Source organism: Sus scrofa, chromosome 8 (assembly GCF_054392235.1).
Source record: "Sus scrofa isolate SSC_HxYL_T2T_F1_AM1 chromosome 8, Sscrofa_HxYL_maternal_Yorkshire_Landrace_v2.0, whole genome shotgun sequence".
Taxonomy (NCBI): Eukaryota; Metazoa; Chordata; class Mammalia; order Artiodactyla; family Suidae; genus Sus; species Sus scrofa.
In genome coordinates, this window is record NC_139390.1 from 30,905,175 (window position 1) to 30,919,253 (window position 14,079).

General features: G+C 41.9%; 1 non-coding gene across 1 annotated transcript; it reads left to right on the forward strand.

The window, feature by feature from the left end:
- Positions 1–729: 729 nt before the first annotated feature.
- LOC146400398 (U6 spliceosomal RNA) lies at positions 730–835 on the forward strand. The gene has a single exon (XR_014813926.1). It is a non-coding gene; the product is annotated as a U6 spliceosomal RNA (small nuclear RNA).
- The last annotated feature ends 13,244 nt before the right edge of the window (positions 836–14,079 follow it).

A 14,079-nucleotide genomic window follows, 5' to 3' on the forward strand; every position in this document is an offset into this window, starting at 1 on the left:
CTGCAAGGATGAGATTGGGGCTGAAAGTGGGGTTGACTGAAAGTCTTTCTTCCTTTCTACCCTGTTAGATATGTAGATAGTTTACTATCTTCGAACTACTGAAGAATTACTGTCTTGTGAATTTGAAACAAGTCTTCAGACAGAGATAGCACTCAAAGATGGGAAGTGAAAATAAAATTCTGTATACTTGGCATATTACTTCCTTCAGTGGTGACAGTTAAGTCTTGGAGAAAAAGGAGGGAGGATCATTTTCTATAGAAACTGGTGGTCCAGGCAAAAGACCTTTAAAGGGATTCAGACATCTGAAGATTTTCCAATGAGAAAGCTGAGTCCCCCACCCAGTGAATTTCAAAGTATAAAGAAATTCAAAAATCACCAGATTTTTGAAGAGTGACTCAGCACTAATGACCAAGACCAAACAGGATCAATACAGGGAGAAGAAAACCTGTAAGTGCATCTATTTTCAAAGATAAATTGTATCCATGAGAAAAACGAAGTTGATTTTTATAGGGAGTTCCCATTATGGCTCAGCAGTAACAAACCCTACTAGTATCCATGAGGACTGGGGTTCAATCCCTGGCCTTCCTTAGCGGGTTAAGGATCCAGCGTTGCCGTGAGTTGCCATGGCTGTGGTGGAGGGTGGCAGCTATAGCTCCTATTCAACCCCTAGCCTGGGAAATTCCATGTGCCACAAGTGCGGCCCTAAAAAGAAAAAAAATTGTTAAAACAGTGCTCACTTCAGCAGCACATGTACTAAAATTGAACAATGCGGTGAAGATTAGTGTGCTTCCTGTGCAAGAATGACATGCAAACTTGTGAAATGTTCCATGCTTTTTCATCCACAGGGGTTTTTTTGTTTTGTTTTGTTTTGTTTTAGGGCTGCACCTGCAGTATATGGAAATTCCCAGGCCAGGGATTAAATCAGAGCTGTAGCTGCCAGTTTACACCCAGCCTCAGCAACACAGGATCTGAGCCACATCTGTGAACCTACACTGTAGCTCTCAACTCCACCTGATCCTTGACCCACTGAGCAGGACCAGGGATCAAACTCCCATCTTTGTGGATACTAGTTGGGTTCTTAACCCCCTGAGCCACAACAGAAACTCCTTCATCCATGATTTTTTAAAAAATCAGCTAAAACAGGAGTTCCCATCATGGCTCAGTGGAAACAAATCTGACTGGCATCCCTGAGGACGAAGGTTCTATCCCTGGCCTTGCTCAGTGGGTTAAGGAGCCAGCGTTGCTGTGATCTGTGGTGTAGATTGCAGATGTGGCTCGGATCCTGTGTTGCTGTCACTATGGCATAGGCCGACAAAAGCTGCAGCTTCAATTGGACCCCTAGCTCTGGAACCTCCATATGCCTCGGGTGCAGCTCTAAAAAGATAAAAGACCTAAATAAATAAAAATTAGCTAAAACATTTGAAGTTAAGGAGTGTAGGAAAAATTTAAAAATAAGATGGATTTTTCTAATTAAGGATTTTTTTTTTGGGGGGGGGCTTTTTTTTCTACAGGGCTGTCCCCGCAGTATATGAAGGTTCCCAGGCTAGGGGCTGAATCAGTGCTGTAGCTGCTGGCCTGTACCACAGCTATGGCAGCGCAGGATCTGAGCCGTGTCTGCGACCTACATCACAGTTCACGGCAACACCACATCCTTCATCCACTGAGCGAGGCCAGGGATCAAACCAGCATCCTCATATCTGTCAGATTCGTTTTCAGTGAGCCACAATGGGAACTTCCTAACTAAGGATTCTATTCCCAGCTCAGGTATCAGTGTAAAATATAATTTTATATATTCAAGTTCTCAAAATTTTTTTGTCTTCCTTTGTCCCTATTTGTGGGAAGTACTTGAATGATCCACCAAAATGGAGGAGTAAGCCACACAAAAGAAAGATGGGAGAGACAACACAGCAGCTGGTTATTTCTGGACTGGGTGAAGAGAAATCCAGAATGCCAGGTGTGCAACAGCCTGGAGCAGCCATTTCAGTACACAGAAGACCAGAAGGAGGAATAGTCCAAGGGAAAATCAATAAAATGAAAGAAGAGAATTGAGAGATTTTCTGATATATTTTAGCATGTGGGGAATTAGATTGGGATTAATTGCAGTACAAGGAAAGAATTGGTAATAATAAGTACTCAGAAAATTAAATAGGAAAACCAAGATGTTAGACATTCAAAGTTTTCTCATTAGGTGATCAGTAACTATACTGTCATAATGTAAAGTCTTTTGCCAGAATTGCCAAATAATAAGAAATGAATGGAAGTAAGGATGGACCCGTGTAAGAGCTAAGTACTTGTCTACCTTTATTAATTTATTTATTTTATCTTTTTAGGGCCCCACCTATAACATATGGAAGTTCCCCAGGCCTAGCCGAACTGGAGCTACGCCAAAGCTTGCAGCAATTCTGGATCCTTAATCCAATGAGCAAGGCCAGGGATCAAACCCGCATCTTCAATGAGACTATGTCAGGTTCTTAGCCACAATGGGAACCCCTTGTCTACCTTTAGAAGTATATTGTTTTATGCCAGTGAATACAAATGTAGCAGTATAAGCATATTATTTTGAAATGTTTGCCTTCGAAGAATAAATTTTTTTTTTTTTTTTTTTTATCTTTTGTCTTTTTGTTGTTGTTTTTGTTGCTATTTCTTGGGCCGCTCCCGAGGCATATGGAGGTTCCCAGGCTAGGGGTCCAATCGGAGCTGTAGCCACCGCCCTACGCCAGAGCCACAGCAACGCGGGATCCGAGCCGTGTCTGCAACCTACACCACAGCTCACGGCAACACCAGATCGTTAACCCACTGAGCAAGGGGAGGGACCGAACCCGCAACCTCGTGGTTCCTAGTCGGATTCGTTAACCACTGCGCCACGACGGGAACTCCCGAAGAATAAATTTTTTTAAGAATGAATTGGGATATGTGTGTCAATATCTCTTGTCCATATATGTATTTTTAACAGGTTTATTAAGATATAATTCATATTCCATATTTACCCATTTAAAAATCAGTGTTTTTTTGGGAGTTCCTGTTGTGGCTCAGTAGTTAACAAATTGGACTAGCATCCATGAGGACGCAGGTTCAATTCCTGGCCTTGCTCAGTGGGTTAAGTTTCCGGCATTGCTGTGAGCTGTGGTGTAGGTCGCAGACTAGACTCAGATTCGTCATTGCTGTGGCTGTGGTGGAGACCTGCAGCTATAACTCCGATTTGACTCTTACCCTGGGAACCTCCATATGCCAGTGGCGTGGCCCTAAAAAGCAAATAATAATAATAATAATAATAATAGACTTTTTAAAAATTGTTTTATTATATTTTATTTACAATGTTCTGTCAATTTCTGCTGTACAGCAAAGTGACCCAGTTTCAAACAATGCAGCCAACAAGGGTTTATCTTCAAAATATACAAACAACTCATACAACTCAACAACAAAAAAATAACACAATTGAAAAATGGGCAGGTAGTTCCTGTTGTGCCTCAGTGGAACATTCTTTTTCTCACGTTATCCTCAGTCATGTTCCATCAGTTCCATCACAAGTGACTGTAGTTCCCTGTGCTATACAGCAGGATCTCATTGCTTAGCCACTCCAAAGGCAATAGTTTGCATCTATTAACCCCAAACTCCCAGTCCATCCCACTCCCTCCCTCTTCCCCTTGGCTACCACAAGTCTGTTCTCCAAGTCCATGAGTTTGTTTCTATTCTGTAGATAGGTTCATTTGTGCCATATATTAGATTCCAGATGTAAATGACAATATGGTATATGTCTTTCTCTTTCTGATTTACTTTATTTTGTATGAGAACCTAGTTCCATCCATGTTGCTGCAAATGGCATTATTTTGTTCTTTTTATGGCTGAGTAGTATTCCATTGTGTATATGTACCATATCTTCTTAATGCATTTATCTGTTGATGGACATTTAGGTTGATTCCATTTCTTGGCTATTGTGGATGGTGCTGCAATGAACATAGGAGTGTGTGTATCTTTTTCAGTGAAAGTTTTGTCCAGATATATGCCCAGAAATGGGATTTCTAGTTCATATGGTAGTTCTATATTTAGTTTTCTAAGGTACCTCCATGCTGTTTTCCATAGTGGCTGTACCAGTTTACATTCTTACCAACAGTGTAGGAAGGTTCCCTTTTTCTCCACACCCTCTTCAGCATTTGTTATTTGTAGACTTACTATTTTTTGGCTACCCCACTGCATATGAATCTCCTGGGCCAGGGATCAGATCCGAGCAATAGCCACGAACTAAGCCACATCTGTGGCAATGCCAGAGCCTTAGGCCACTGTGCCAGGCTGGGGATCGAATCCATCCTGATGCTCCCATTGTGCCATGGTGGAAGCTCCATTTGTAGACTTACTAATGATGGCCATTCTGACTGGTGTGAAGTGATACCTCATTGTAGTTTTGATTTGCATTTCTCTAATAATTAGTGGTGTTGAGCATGTTTTCATGTGCCTGTTGGCCATCTGTGTGTCTTCTTGGGAGAAATGTCTATTCAGGTCTTCTGCCCATTTTTCTTTTCTTTTTTTTTTTTTTCCTGGTCTTTTTAAGGCCACACCTGCAGCATGTGGAGGTTCCCAGGCTAGGGGTCAAATCAGAGCTATAGCTGCTGGCCTACACCATAGCCATAGCAGTGCTGGAATCCGAGCTGCATCTGCAACCTACACCATGGCTCACAGCAACGCCAGATCCTTAACCCACTGAGCAAGGCCAGGGATCAAACCTGCATCCACATGGATGCTACTCAGGTTCATTTCTGCTGCGCCGTGACGGGAATTCCCTGCCCATTTTTCAATTGTGTTGTTTAATTTTTGCTGTTAGGTTGTATGCGTTGTTGTATATTTTGAAGATTAAGCCCTTGTCGGTTGCATCATTTGAAATCATTTGCTCCCATTCTGTAGATTGTCTTTTTGTTTTTTTATGGTTTCCTTTGCTGTGCAAAATCTTGTAAGTTTGATTAGGTTCCATTGGTTTATTTTTCTTTTTATTTCTATTGCTTTGAAAGATTGACTTAAGAAAACATTTGTATGGTTGATGTCAGAGAATGTTTTGCTTATGTTCTCATCTAGGATTTTGATGGTGTCTTGTCTTATGTTTAAGTCTTTAAGCCATTTTGAGTTTATTTTTGTGCATGGTGTGAGGATGTGTTCCAGTTTCATTGATTTCCATGCGGCTGTCCATTTTTCCCAGCACCATTTGCTGAAAAGACTGTCTTTTTCCCATTTTATATTCTTGCCTCCTTTGTTAAAGATAATTGACCGTAGGTGTCTCGGTTTATTTCTGGGTTCTCTATTCTGTTCCATTGCTCTGTAAGTCTGTTTTGGTACCAGTTCCACACTGTCTTGATTACTCCTGCTTTATAATATTGCCTGAAGTCTGGAAGAGCTATGCCTCCCGCTTGGTTTTTGGTCCTCAGGCTTGCTTTGGCAATTCAGTGTTATGATTCCATATAAATTTTTGGATTGTTTGTTCTAGTTCTGTGAAAAATGTCATGGGTAAGTTGATAGGGATTGCATTTAATCTATAGTGCTTTGGGTAGTATGGCCGTTTTAATGATATTAATTCTTCAAATCCAGGAGCATGGACTATCTTTCCATTTCTTTGAATCCTCTTTAATTTCTCTGATTAATGTTCTATAGTTCTCAGCATATAAGTGTTTCACCTCCTTAGTCAGGTTTATTCCTAGGTATTTAATTTTTGGGGGTGAGATTTTAAAAGATATTGGTTTGCTTTTGTTTTGTTTTGTTTTTGTCTTTTTTTTTTTGTCTTTTTGCTATTTCTTGGGCTTCTCCCGCGGCATATGGAGGTTCCCAGGCTAGGGGTCGAATCGGAGCTGTAGTCTCCGGCCTACGCCAGAGCCACAGCAATGTGGGATCCGAGCCGCATCTGCAACCTACGCCACAGCTCACGGCAACGCCGGATCGTTAACCCACTGAGCAAGGGCAGGGACCGAACCCGCAACCTCATGGTTCCTAGTCGGATTCGTTAACCACTGTGCCATGACGGGAACTCCTGTTTTTGTCTTTTTAGGGCTACACCTGTGGCACATGGAAGTTCCCAGGCTAGGGGTCCAGTTCAAGCTGTAGCTGCCGGCCTACACTACAGCCACAGCAATGCCAGATCCAAGCCTCCAAGCCACATCCGCCACCTACACCACAGATCACAGCAATGCCAGATCTTTAGCCCACTAAGTGAGGCCAGGGATAAACCTATGTCCTCATGGATGCTAGTCAGATGCGAATCTGAGCCATGATGGGAACTCCCATGGTATTGTATTTTTATATTCCTTTTCTAATATTTCATTGTTAGTATACAGATTTGTTGTGAGCCACATGGGAAGTCCATGAAATACAGATTTCTGAATGTTAATCTTGTATCCTGCTACTTTGCTGAATTCGTTGATCAGTTCGAATAGTTTTTGTGTGGAGTCCTTAGGGTTTTCGATATATAGCATCATGTTATCTGCACAGAGTGACAATTTTGCCTCTTCCAATTCAGATACCTTTATTTCTTTTGTTTGTCTGATTGCTGTTGCTATGACTTCCGATACTATGTTGAATAAAAGTGCTGAGAGTGGACATCCTTGTCTTGTTTCAAATTTTAGTGGGAAGGCTTACATCTTTTTTCTATTTAGTATTATATTTGCTGTGGCTTTTTTCATAAATGGTTCTTATGTTAAGGTATGTTCCCTCAATATCCACTTTTGTAAGAAGTTTTTATCATGAATGGATTTTGGATTTTGTCAAATGCTTTTTCTGCCTCTCTTGAGACGATCATGTGGCTTTTGACTTTGCTTTGGTGTTAACATGGTGTATGATGTTGATTAATTTGCATATGTTGAACCATCCTTGTGAAATCACTGGCTTTTAGTATATTCACGAGAGTTGTGCCTCCATTAGCACAACCAATTTTAGACCATTTCTGTCACCCCAAAACAAAACTCTGCAACCTTTAACAATCGTGTATTTTTAAAAATCTTTTAGTAATAGTGGACTTAAAATCTGTATATATTACTTTGATAAAACAAAAAATAGTGTCACATAGAACCTCTTTATATGCATTTGTCCTTAAGGACAATCTCTAGAAGTTTTTTTTAATTGCCATATATTTTCCCATGATAATGTGCTGATAAGTATTATCATTAACATACATGAAATGGCCCAGAACTCTTGTTGAATGTAAGTATTCTTTAAAAATATGAATGTGGAGGTAAAAGTGATATGGGTTTAAGTTAAAATTTGTGACTGAGCATCTTTTCAAAAGTTAAATTATGTTGGTATTCCTCTCTGTTCAGGTCCCTTGTTCACTTCCATTTTGTAGTCTTAATTGTTTCTTAGAAAATTAGAATGCTACTTTAACTTGACTAAGAATAACCAGAGTTCCCATTGTGGCGCAGCAGAAATGAATCTGACTAGGAACCATGAGGTTGCAGGTTCGATCCCTGGCCTCTTTCAGTGGGTTAAGGATCCGGCATTGCCATGAGCTGTGGTATAGGTTGCAGACGAGGCTTGGATCCGGTGTTGCTATGGCTGTGGTGTAGGCCAGTGGCTACAGCTCCGGTTCTCTAGCCTGGGAACCTCCATATACTGCAGGTGCAGCCCTAATAAGACAACCAAAAAAAAAAAAAGAGGTAGGGGAGTTCCCGTCGTGGCGCAGTGGTTAACGAATCCGACTAGGAACCATGAGGTTGCGGGTTCGGTCCCTGCCCTTGCTCAGTGGGTTAACGATCCGGCGTTGCCGTGAGCTGTGGTGTAGGTTGCAGACACGGCTCGGATCTGGCGTTGCTGTGACTCTGGTGTAGGCCAGTGGCTACGGCTCCAATGCGACCCCTAGCCTGGGAACCTCCATATGCCTCGGGAGCGGCCCAAGAAATGGCAAAAAGCCAAAATAAAAACAAAAACACTGTGAGGTAGAAAACAGGTGTGAACTAAAGCTACGTATGGAAAAAACCACCACCTAGTTAGAATGCAGAAAGCTTTGTAGAAGCAATGCCGAGTCGTTATGCTGGGAGCCACACGGGAAGTCCTAGAATGCCGAGAGCTTTGAACTGTGGAGGGGTATGGGCTTTGAATGACCTAAGCATTGTGTGAAGGTGTAAGTCAGGTAACAGGCTAACAAAGGGAAATGAAAGGAAAATGGAGATACATAACTCTGTCCCCACTCTACGTGTTTACCTTAAAGAAAAAGACTGTTAGCCAATAAACTATACTTATAGTACTTTTTTCTTTGTGGCTTTTCTTTCTTTCCTTCCTTCCCTCCCTCCCTCCCTCTCTCTCTCTTTCTTTCTTTCTTTTTCTTTCTTCCTGTTATTTATTTATTTATTTTTTGTCTTTTTAGTGCTTCATCTGCAGCATATGGAAGGTCCCAGGCTAGGGGTAGAATTGGAGCTGCAGCTGCTGCCCATGCCACAGCCTCAGCCACATGGGATTCGAGCCAAGTCTGTGACCTACACCACAGCTCACAGCAACACTGGGGTCCTTTAACCCACTGAGTGAGGCCAGAGATTGAACCCATGTCCTCATGGATACTAGTTGAGTTCCTTATCCCTGAGCCAGGACGGAAACTCCCTATAGTACTTTTTTTTTTTTTTTTTTTTTGCTCTCTTTTTGCCTTTTCTAGGGCCTCACCCTTGGTATATGGAGGTTCCCAGGCTACAGGTCTAATCGGAGCTGTAGCTGCCGGCCTATACCACAGCCACAGCAATGTGGGATCCAAGCCGTGTCTGTGAACTACACCACAGCTCACGGCAATGCCAGATCCTTAACCCACTGAGTGAGGCCAGGGATCGAACCTACAACCTCATGCATCCTAGTCAGATTCGTTAACCATTGAGCCACGGCAGGAACTCCCCCTTTAGTACTCTTAATCCATCTTTCAGTACCTTACTCTTAACCATATGCAAAAAAAACCCCTAAGATAAACAATTTGAGGGGAAAAAAAAAAACAGAACAAAAACAAAACAAAACAAAAGTATGAGGGAATTCTCATCATGGCTCAGCAGTAACAAACATGACTAGGATCCATGAGGACTCAGGTTTGACCCCTGGCCTTGCTGGGTTAAGGATCTGGTCACCACGAGCTGTGGTGTAGGTCTCAGATGGAGCTTGGATCCCGCATTGCTGTGGCTGTGGTGTAGGCCAGCAGCTACAGCTCCAATTCAACGCCTAGCTTAGGAACTTCCATATGCTAAGGGTGTGGCCCGAAAAACAGGAGAAAACAAACAAATGAACAAAAAACTGAGAAATACCTTCAACATGAAAGAAACCAAGATGAAAAGGAAAAACCTGGAGGAAACCAATGTTTTTAACAGAAACATGGCTAAAACAGAAATCTATTTTTAATTGACATTGAAGAGTTCTTTGCATGTGTACAACAGTAACAAGATGCTATGACAAAAGGATCTTTAAGGATTTCCCTTGTGCATTGGGTTAAGGATCTGTTACTGTCACTGCAGTGGCTCTGGTTGCTGCTGTGATTTGGGTTCGATCCCTGGCCCAGGAACGTACACCTGCTGCGTGTGTGGTGGGATAAAAAAGATCTTTAAGAAAATAAGAGGAATTCCCCAATGGCCTAGTGGTCAAGAACTTGGCATGGTCACTGCTGTGGCTCTGATTCATTCCCTGGCAGTGAGTGGGTTAAGAATCCAACTGCAGTGGTTCAGATTGCTGTGAAGATGCAGGTACAGTCAGTCCCTGACCTGGTGCAGTGAGTTAAAGCATCTGGCTTTGCTGCAGCTGCCTGAATGCAGATGAAAAAAAAAAAAAAAAATGGGCAGCTCCCTGGTGGCTCAGTGGTTGTCACTGCTGTGGCTCAGGTTGCTACTGTGGCAAGGGTTTGATCCCTGGTCCAGGAATTTCCAAGTGCCACAGGAGCAGCCAAAAAAAAAAAAAAAAAAAAAAAAAAAATCCCACAACAAATTAAAAAAGCAGCATCAACAAAAAATATTAAATTTAAAATTATCATGTAGTGAAAAAAAATTGATTCTCTTTCAGATCTATTTTTGTCCTGATAGAATTGAAGGGAGACCCAAAGCATTCCTTGTAATACGTACAAGACCACCATGATCTGTCACACATTTTACCACCACAAACTGCCTAGGGAACCCATCCCAAGAAGGAAGCTGTAATCATAACTGACTATCCAAGTTCTAAAGCTTTTACAAGACTAATCCCTTGATTTTTTCCATCTGATTTGTCTTATTATTATTCTGTTTAAGACTCAAAAGTTATTTGGACAACATGTAGACTTTTAATGCTATGAAACTATTTCCTAATCTAATTCAATTTTACTAATTGACCCTCTCCCCACCTTCTTGAACCATGCCCTAATTTTTTTTTTTTTTTTTTTTTTTTTTGTCTTTTTAGGGCTGCACCTGAGGTATATGGAAGTTACCAGGCTAGGAGTCGAATCAGAGCTGTAGCTGCTGGCCTACACCACAGCCACAGCAGCACCAGATCCGAGCTGCATCTGCAACCTGCACACACCACAGCTCATAGCAACGCTGGATCTTTAACCCACTGGGCGAGGCCAGGGATTGAACCCAAGTCCTCATGGATACCAGCTGGGTTCATTACCAATGAGCCACCACGGGAACTCCCACCATGTCCTAATTCTTAGAATTGTCATAAAAAAAATTGAAGTTTGACTATTCCCTGTTTACCACAGAGTCTCTCTCTCTCTCTCTCTTTTTTTTTTTTTTTTTTTTGGCTTTTTGCATTTTCTAGGGCCACTTCCCACAGCATATGGAGGTTCCAAGGCTAGGGGTCGAATCGGAGCTGTAGCTGCCGGCCTACACCACAGCCATAGCAACACGGGATCTGAGCCTCGTCTGCAACTTACACCACAGCTCATGGCAACGCCAGGTCCTTAACCCACTGATGGAGGCCAGGGATCGAATCCGCAACCTCATGGTTCCTAGTTGGATTCGTTAACCACTGCGCCACAAAAGGAACTCCCAGAGTCTCTCCTTATTTGGTAGTTATCCTTTTTTATGTTGACAATCATGTGATCTGTGAATAGAGATAGTTTTACTTCATTTTCAACCTGTACTCCTGTATCCTCCTTTCCTTCTTCCAATCTGTCTCTATCCATCTATTTTTTGTCTAATTGTTCTGGCTAACACCTCCAATGCGATGCTGAACATGAGTGCTGAGAGAGAATTTTTCCCAATCTTAGGGCAAAGCCTTTAGCCTTTAACCATTAATTAGTTAGCTATAGGTTTTTAAAATAGATGTTCTTTATTAGGTTAGGGGAATTTCCTTCTACTATCAGTTAACTGATGTTGAATTTTGTTACAAGGCATTTTCTACGTTTATTGAGATAATCATTTGGCTTTTCCTACTTGGTGTGTTGCATTGCATTCTTGGAATGAACCCCACTTGGTCATGATATATTGTTCTTTTTATATAATACTGGATTCACTTTGCTAATATTTTGTCAAGGATTTTTGCATCTATGTTCATAATGGCTATTGGCCTGTAGTTTTCTTGTAATGCCTTTGGTTTTGCTAATGGTGGCCTCATAAAATGACTTTAGAGAGTTCTACCATTTTCTTGAAAACAGTATGTAACATTAGTATTATTTCTTCCTTAAATTTTTCTATTTTTCTTTTTTCATGTTCATTAATTTTCCTCTAGTTTTTTTGTTTTTTTGTTTTTGTCTTTTGTTTTTTTAGGGCCGCACCCACGGTATACGGAGTATCCCAGACTAGGGGTCTAATTGGAGCTGTAGCCACCGGCCTACACCACAGCCACAGCCACACCAGATCTGAGCTGCATCTGTGACCTACATCACAGCTCATGGCAACGCCGGATCCTTAGCCCACTGAGGGAGGCCAGGGATCGAACCCGCAACCTCATAGTTCCTAGTGGGATTCGTTTCTGCTGTGCCAAGGTGGGAACTTGCCTAGTTTTGCTCTAATCTTTAATGTTTACTTCTTTTTGCCTTATATTTAGTTTGCTCGTTTTTCATAAGGTGGAAGCTTCAATTCCTGATTTTAGGTATTTTTATTTTTTATTTTTTTGACTGCACTGCAGCATGGAAGTTTCCAAGCCAGGGATCGAATCCAGGCTACAGCCGTGACCTGTGCCACAGCTGTGGCAATGGCAGATCCTTAACCCACTGCACCATAGTGGGAACTCCCTTTTTTTTTATTCCTAGTGTAAGCACTTAGTGCGTATCTAAGAAAAAATATAAAGTACTGCTTTAGTTATATCTCACACATTTTACTATATTGTATTTTCATTTTTTCAGATTAAATCATTTAAAAAATTCTCTTGAGGAGTTTCCATTGTGATGCAGTGACTATTATCTATGAGGATGTGGGTTTGATCCCTGGACTTGCTCAGTGGGCTGAGGATCTGGCATTGTTGTGAACTGTGGTGTAGGTTGCAGATGCGGCTCGGATCCTGCTTTGCTGTGTGTGTGGCATAGGCCAGCAGCTGTAGCTCTGATTTGACCCCTAGCCTGGGAACTTCCATATGCCTTGGCCCTAAAAAGCAAAAGCAAAAAAAAAAAAAAAAAGTTCAAACATATTGTATATAAAATAGTACAGAAGAAAAAAGTGGAAAGTAGATTAAACATACAGATGTTATTAAAGCATATATCAAGAAACGGGCTCCTTGCTGCAATCCTTTTATCTGTAGCTGGTCATGAAGCAGTAGCTGACAGATACTACCATCGTGAATTCCTGATATCTATTCCAAGTTCACATTCCATTTATTTGGTCTTTTTTTTTTTTTTTTTTTAGGGCCGCACCCACAGCATGAGGACGTTCCCAGTCTAGGGGTCATAGCCACTAGTCAGGCTGGTTACTGCTGCGCCACAACAGGAACTCTGCAACTTTTATTTTTGAATCTTCTCCAAATTTATTATCAAAATTAATCTTTCTATATTAGTGTTCAAGAAAGACTACACCGAAATTTGTCATCTAGCTTTACTCACAGCTGAGTGAAGAACACTTTTTAATTCTGAAAAGGACTGCATGAAGCAACAGGTAACAAATTGGACAGAAAGTCTTAAGGATAAGTATATCAGAAGTTCATAAAGTCCTATATCTCAGAATATTCAAGAAATTGCAATTCTGTCAGTGTCTTTGTTTTTCAGGATTGATTCTAGTGACTTCAATAGAAAAAAAAATTCAAACACAAAATCCCCGAGTTGTCATATAGAGTGACTTAACTGCCCTAACTGAAGTTGAGTTTGTCTGATTATTTTAAATCTAAAAGCTTCGAGCTTCTGCCTTCTGCACAGAATGTGCAGAAAGCTTTGAAGAGGGTGGTTCCCAGTTTAGCAAGAAGAGGCAGAGAATCCAGAAAATCATAATTTCTCTTGAGCCTATCAGAAAACTGAAGTAACCAAATGGCCTGAAATCTAAAGAAAAGCTGCCTGAGGGCCCAGGGCACTTCTACGTGGTCCTCCAGGGGGCGCTCCTGAGGCAGCCTGGGTGCAGGTGGAGACCAGAGATGCGGCTTTCTTGGCAGTGCCGGCTGCGGGGAGCGGGGAGCTAGAGGCTGCCGCTGTAGAAAAGATCCAAGCCCTGCCTGCTCCACCTCCCCTGCATAACCAAAGCAGTAGCTTCTTGGGAAGGAGAGCAACCTTTCACCCCGGAGTACAGGTGAAGATCAAAGAGGTGGGGAAAGAAAAAGAAGAAATCCTTGTCCTGTGAGAAGGAGGAAGAAAACCATCCCGGTTCTCAGGATCACTGAGGAAGCCTCACGCTTACGTGTTTTTCTGTCAGCTGACCTGTTTTCTGGTGAGGCCTTTCTTTCTGGCTTATAGGTGGCCACCTTCTTGCTGTCCTTACGTGACCTTTCCTCAGTCAGTGCAAGTGGAGAGAGAGTTTACAGGTTCTCTGGTGTTTTGTCTTATAAGGACATTAATTCTTTTTTCTTTTTTTTTTTTGTCTTTTTAGGGCCGCTCCTGTGGCATATGGAGGTTCCCAGGCTAGGAGTCGAATCGGAGCTGTAACACAGCAACACTAAATCCGAGCCTTGTCTACAGCTCACGGCAATGCTGGATCCTTAACCCACTCAGCAAGGCCAGGGATCGAACCTGAGTCCTCATGGATACTCATTATTTTCATT